Source organism: Thamnophis elegans, chromosome 6 (assembly GCF_009769535.1).
Source record: "Thamnophis elegans isolate rThaEle1 chromosome 6, rThaEle1.pri, whole genome shotgun sequence".
NCBI lineage: Eukaryota > Metazoa > Chordata > Lepidosauria > Squamata > Colubridae > Thamnophis > Thamnophis elegans.
In genome coordinates, this window is record NC_045546.1 from 11,231,685 (window position 1) to 11,237,684 (window position 6,000).

At 49.5% G+C, this 6,000-nt stretch overlaps 1 long non-coding RNA gene across 1 annotated transcript in view; it reads right to left on the reverse strand.

Moving 5' to 3' along the window:
- The window catches only part of LOC116510578, a 67,685-nt gene extending 63,623 nt beyond the window's left edge, over positions 1-4,062 (reverse strand). Inside the window, exon 1 of the long non-coding RNA XR_004255656.1 lies at positions 3,961-4,062. This is a non-coding gene — a long non-coding RNA (uncharacterized LOC116510578). The remainder of the gene's footprint in view (positions 1-3,960) is intronic.
- Positions 4,063-6,000: the final 1,938 nt, after the last annotated feature.

Here is a 6,000-nt window from a genome sequence, read left to right on the forward strand (position 1 = left end):
AGGGGTCAAAAGAAAATAAGACCCTGTCTTATTTTCAGGGAAACACGGTAAGTGAAGGACTATCTGTATCATACTGGAGAAAAACAAGGGGAAATCCCCACTTAGCCAAGATGATGCCCAATGAAGTTGGAATATCCATGCTGAGCCTAGCCTACCTCGCAGGATTGATGCGAAGTAAATAAGCAGATGACTTTCTGACTTGTGGTTCAAATGCTTAGAAAGGAGAAAGGATGAAAACTCAATTACTTTCTTATGGTTGACATGAAAGCAGACCTTCCAACTAAGGCCACTGCCTTCAGGCCATAAAAGTGCAATCTGTATTGCCATTATTACCAGGAAAATGCAAAATGCAAGAAACCATTTCTGCTATCTCAATATTTCCAATAAACTCTTAATTTCCTCAGCATTTAAATATCTGCCTTTTCCCTTACTCATGTTCCTTAGGCTAGAATCTTGTTTCTTTGCAAAGGAAGCTGTTGCTTCTCTCAACATTTACAAACGTTTGCTCCCCAGAGTCATACAGCATCCCTGATTCTCCATTTCTGGCAATCAATCTTAGATCCCCGCAAATCCACGTAAAACCTTCATTGGACTGCACACCTCTGAATGAATGGCTACTTTGGCAAACAACATCAAGTTCAACTTTCACCAAGGTCCCCGAGTTTGCCCTCCGGAGGCCCTGACCTACAACCTCCATAGTCCCCAAACCATTCAACATGTGTGAAGTGCGACTGAAGGAAGGCGAAGTCACTGTCTCAAAAGTGCTTCTTCAGAAGGCAACTGGTCTTTCTTGTTTTTTCTTTGAAGACGTTTCACTTCTCATCCAAGAAGCTTCTTCAGCTCTGACTGGATAGTGGAGAATTGAAGGATTTATATTCCTTGCAGACAACTGGTCATTTGCATCCTTTTAGAGCAGCATTTCTCAACCTTGACAGCTTAAAGATTTGTGGACTTCGATTCCCCAGAATTCCCCAGCCAGCATTGCTGGCTGGGGAATTCTGGGAATTGAAGTCCAAACATCAAGTTGCCAAGGTTGAGAAATGCTGCTTTAGAGGGTCACTGAAGCACTTGGAGGTTTATCTGTGTTCTCGGGGTCACCTGAGTGGTGCTCCTGATTCCTGTAGTCTGCAATTTTTTCCCTTTGGAAATCCATTCCTACTCCCACACCATTCAAAGGGGGTTCATTCCCAATTGTCTAGATAAATCCTTCCATTCCCCACTATCCTGTCAGAGCTGAAGAATCTTCTTGGATGAGAAGTGAAACGAAAAAGCACCTTTGAGACAACCATGTTTTTTTACAATTCAATTCAATTCGGAATAGAGCTGGAAGGGACCTTAGAGGTCCTGTAGTCCAACCCCCTGCCGAATCAGGAGACCCTATACCAGGGGTCACCAACCTTTTGGATCTCAGGGACCCCTAAATTCATAATTTTAAATCCCACAGACCACTAATATAATCTGCCTAGTGACTGGTTGGGTGGGTGTGGCTATGTGGTCATGTGACTGGGTGGACATGGCCAACTTGATGTCACTCACGTCAAGGGGCACCTCACCGCCCTCTACTCACCCCTCCCTTTCCACTTACTCCTCACCTGCCCACACGGATTCCTTAGGGTCCCTACAGGAAGCAGTTGCTGGAGCTAAGCAGCCTGTCAGGGCTCCTTCACTTAATAACCAAGAAAGAAACCACTCAACTCCATTTTGCAGAATTAAGAGTACTTTTACTGATTATAAGTAATGAGAAGCTAAGCAAAGCTGGATCTGAGCAAAAGTGCACGAAAACATTAGATATCAATACATTATTCATTCCCCTCCCATTGGTATCCCAGTCCATAGTCCAATCGTATATCTCCACAGATGTCAGGTGGAAGATATCTTCAAAAATCATCATCAGGTTGGTATGCTGGGCAGTTGGCCTTGGCGGGAAACTCCCCTGCTTCCACATGCGCAAACGAATGGTGAGAACAACTCCCAATTAACAGTCCTCCTGTACAGATTATTTCCCTCACCCAAATACCATGCCCTCCCTCCCCATTTCAATGGCAGCCGAAAAGCAAGCAGCAAAACAGAGGCTGACACAGCCATCATGAGAAAGAGTTGGCAAAACAGCTGGCTCAGTTTGAGAAGGAGGCTCAGCGGAAGCATCTCACTGAGCATCGGCTTTCCAAGCAGAGGGAAGACCTGCGGGAGTGCAAGGCCAGGTACTTGGAGGGTCAGTGGGCTGAGATGGTCAGCCAGTTCCAGGCCGTGATATAGTCCCACTAGAACGAGGCCCTCCTGCTCTTTGCCACCAGCAACACTTCCGTCCAGCCTTCGCCCAAAGCCCCAATTTGGGAGGCCGAAGCAGACCCCAAGTCAGAATTTCTGCCCCCCTCTGACCTGCACAAAAAGACCCCAAAGGGTCTTTGCTCTCTGCAACACAAGTGTTCATTGCAACAACACACGTGTTCATTGCATGTATCCGGCCCAGGGGCCATAATTTGAGGATCCCTGAGCCAAGGTGGCGCAGTGGTTAAATGCAGCACTGCAGGCTACTTCAGCTGAGTGCAGTTCTGCAGTTCGGCTGTTCAAATCTCACTGGCTCAGGGTTGACTCAGCCTTCCATCCTTCCGAGGTGGGTAAAATGAGGACCCGGATTGTTGTTGGGGGCAATATGCTGACTCTGTAAACCGCTTAGAGAGGGCTGAAAGCCCTATGAAGCGGTATATAAGTCTAACTGCTACTACTAACTGCTACTGATCCCTGATTTAGTGCAATATAAAAAATGCAAATAATTTTTCAAAAAGTTTCCATGCACCAGCAATTGGTGACGGCTGCCCTATACCATTTCAGACAAGTGACTTGTCCACTCTCTTCTTAAAAACCTCCAGCGATGAAGCACCCACAACTTCTGAAGGCAACCTGATTAATTGTCCTGGCAGTTAGGAAGTTTCTCCTTAATTTTCCAGGTTGCTTCTCCCCTTGATTAGTTTTCCTCCATTGTTTCTTGTCCTGCCTTCTGGTGCTTTGGAAAATAAGTTGGAAACCACCACCACCCCACCTTCTCCCGCGTGTAGTACAACACATCTTCAGCGTGTAGTAGAAGACACTCCACCCCTCCCCGCCTTCTACTCCAGCCACCAACTCCAGCCACGTTTCACCCATCCAGTTCTGCGCATTCGGCCCGGACAGCGCGACCTGATTGATTTATGACTCCGTGCGTCATGGGAACGCCGAACACGGATTGACACAAACACACGGCCCCGGAAAGCGTGACCTGCATCTTCTCCCCCTGCCCCCCCCCCAATTCGAGAGTGAGGGAAGGGGGATTCCCGGCGCCTGGAATCCCAACTCTTTTGCGGAGGAGGCGGGTAGAGAGAGGAGAAGCCACCGGGAGCGCGGAAAAAGGGAAACGGGCGGCGATCGGGCCACGCCAGCTGCCAGCTGGGGAAGTTTCCAGCGGCCCAAACTCCTGCGGGCCCTCGGAGCTTCGCTCCGTTCCGTCCTCAACTCTTTTTCTAGGAGAGACGCGGGACGCTCTCGGCCCTTTCTGGGCATTCGCCCTGGCGGCCCTTTTTGGGGAAGGCGCGCCCGCCTCCTCCCTTTCCTCCTCCTTCAAGCGCAGAGAGAGACCGCTCCGGAAAGTTCCGCTCGGGCTCCTTCTCCGCCCCCGGAGAGGCCTCGTCCGCCGCCCCGCTCGCCCGTCTCTTCCGAAGGGGCGCCTCCGCTTTCCGGCTTGCGAGGAAACGTGGCGCGGGGAGCCGCGGCAGCTCCCGCGCGCAACGCGCCCGGCTTTCAGGCGCGCCTTGGCCAGCCCAAACTTCTCAGCCCGCCGAGCTGCCTGCCTCCTCTCCAGCCCCGGCCGTTCCAGGCGCAACTCCGAGCCGGGAGGGGGTCCCAACCAGGCGCAAACCCACCCCAGCCGGACTTCCACCCCAAACCGGGCACTTGCCCGCCTCGCCCGCCCCGCGCGGAACTCACCGGCGCGCACGTGCCGTGGCGCTTCCCGGCCGCTGCCCGCCAGGCTCGCCTTCGCCCGGGAGGGACGTGGCAGAAACGAGCGGCTGCCACCGCGGCTCCTCCCCAGCCCAGCTGCGAAACGCGGGAGACGCCTCCCGGCTCCGCTCGAAAGCCGCAGGCGGGACGCCCTCTGCCGAGCGAGGGCCGCCTTGAGCCGGCTTACCCCAGCGAAGACGGGCGCCTTGGCTGGGTGGCCGGTCTTGGCGGCTGACTGGCTGGCTTTCCTGTGGTTCCACCCGCGGCGCGGCATCCTTTCCCGCCGCCTCCTTTTATTATTAACATTATTAGTATTAGTATTATTATTTCTTCTCCCGAGGAAGGTTTGGTTTTCGTTCAAAGGCACAGCCCGAGGGACGCGCGCGCGGGCGCGCCTGCTAGTTGGGTTCCGACGACACGCTCAACCCGGGTCAAGAAAACAAAACGGCTGCCTGGTCTCGCCAGCTCCAAAACGAGAATCCTCGTGCCGCGTTCGCCTCGTTTGGAGTGTGTGGTTGGCACCCCCAGCCTGGTTAGTGAACGGTACAGACCGGGTTTTACACCTTTGGGGGTTGCCAGCTGCTTGTAATTGGGGGGGGGGTGTCTCTGTTTATTATGAATATTAAGGTTGTAATGGCAGCGCTTTGCTTCTATTAGCAGTCGTGATGGTCCTGCTGGAATAAGAAAGTGAGATATTGAATGCGTGGGGGGGGAAACAGCCCAGTCTGCCTCTCTCATTCTTTGTGTTTGTATATTCTTTTCCTCTGAGTTTTAACAGTTCAGAATAAAATACACCTGAGGACGTTAAAAAAAAAAGACGGTCATTAAGTGAACTGTTGTAAGTCAAGGACTACCTGTACAATAAACTTTCAGTTGTGTCCATCCGTTAGCAGTCTCTACAAGGAGCCTTACAATCAAAATTTTGTTCAGAAGTATGGGGCAATGACAGGTGGCTCAGTGGCTAAGACGCTGAGCTTGGCGATCAGAAAGGTCCACGGTTTGAATCCCTTGCGCCGCGTAACGGAGTGAGCTCCTGTTACTTGTCCCAGCTTTTGCCAACCTAGCCATTCGAAAGGATGTAAAAATGCAAGTAGAAAAATAGGGACCACCTTTGGCGGGAAGGTAACAGCGTTCCGTGCGCCTTTGGCGTTTAGTCATGCCGGCCACATGACCATGGAGACATCTTCGGACAGCACTGGCTCTTTGGCTTTGAAATGGAGATGAGCACTGCCCCCTAGAGTCAGGAACGACTAGCACATATATGCATGGGGAACCTTTACCTTAGGAGGCAATGAGGGAGTCAATTTTCAGAAAATGAGAGCAGGGTTAAAACATTTTCCATACTATATAGACTCAGACAGAATGAAGATACTTGATAGTCTTTAAAATACAATTTAAGGGGATATGCTGCACTATAATATTAGCATAATAGATAGGGTTTACCCTAAGAAAAAATTCATTACACCACTGGTTGGATTCAGACTCAGAAAAACATAGGTGGGGATTGGATAACACATTTGAATCAATGGCATATTACACTAGTAATATAGACTAGTGTAATATGCACTAGGGCACCACCCACAGTCAGCCACAAAAGGCTATATTCAAATTATCATATTTTAGACATTTTGTGCAAAGATTAAGATCTTTGGAGAAATCTATAACACTGGGAAAAATGGAAGGAAAGAATAAGAGATGATCGGCACCAAGTCGGATGGATTCAGTTACAAGAACGATGGTTGTATCACTGGAAGAATAGAATAGAATAGAATAAGAAGTAGAGAATGGAATCAAATAGACTAGAATAAGAATAGACTAGAATAAGAATAGAATAAGAAGTAGAGAATGGAATAGAATAGAATGCAGAAAAAAATACAGAATGGAATGGAATAGAACAGAACAGAATAACTTTATTGTCACTTTAAATGTGCGCTAACTGGTATACGTTAAAATGAAATTTTGTTGCATACAGCTCTCAAAGGGTCACCACCTCCAATATACACTACATAGCCATGACAAATAAAT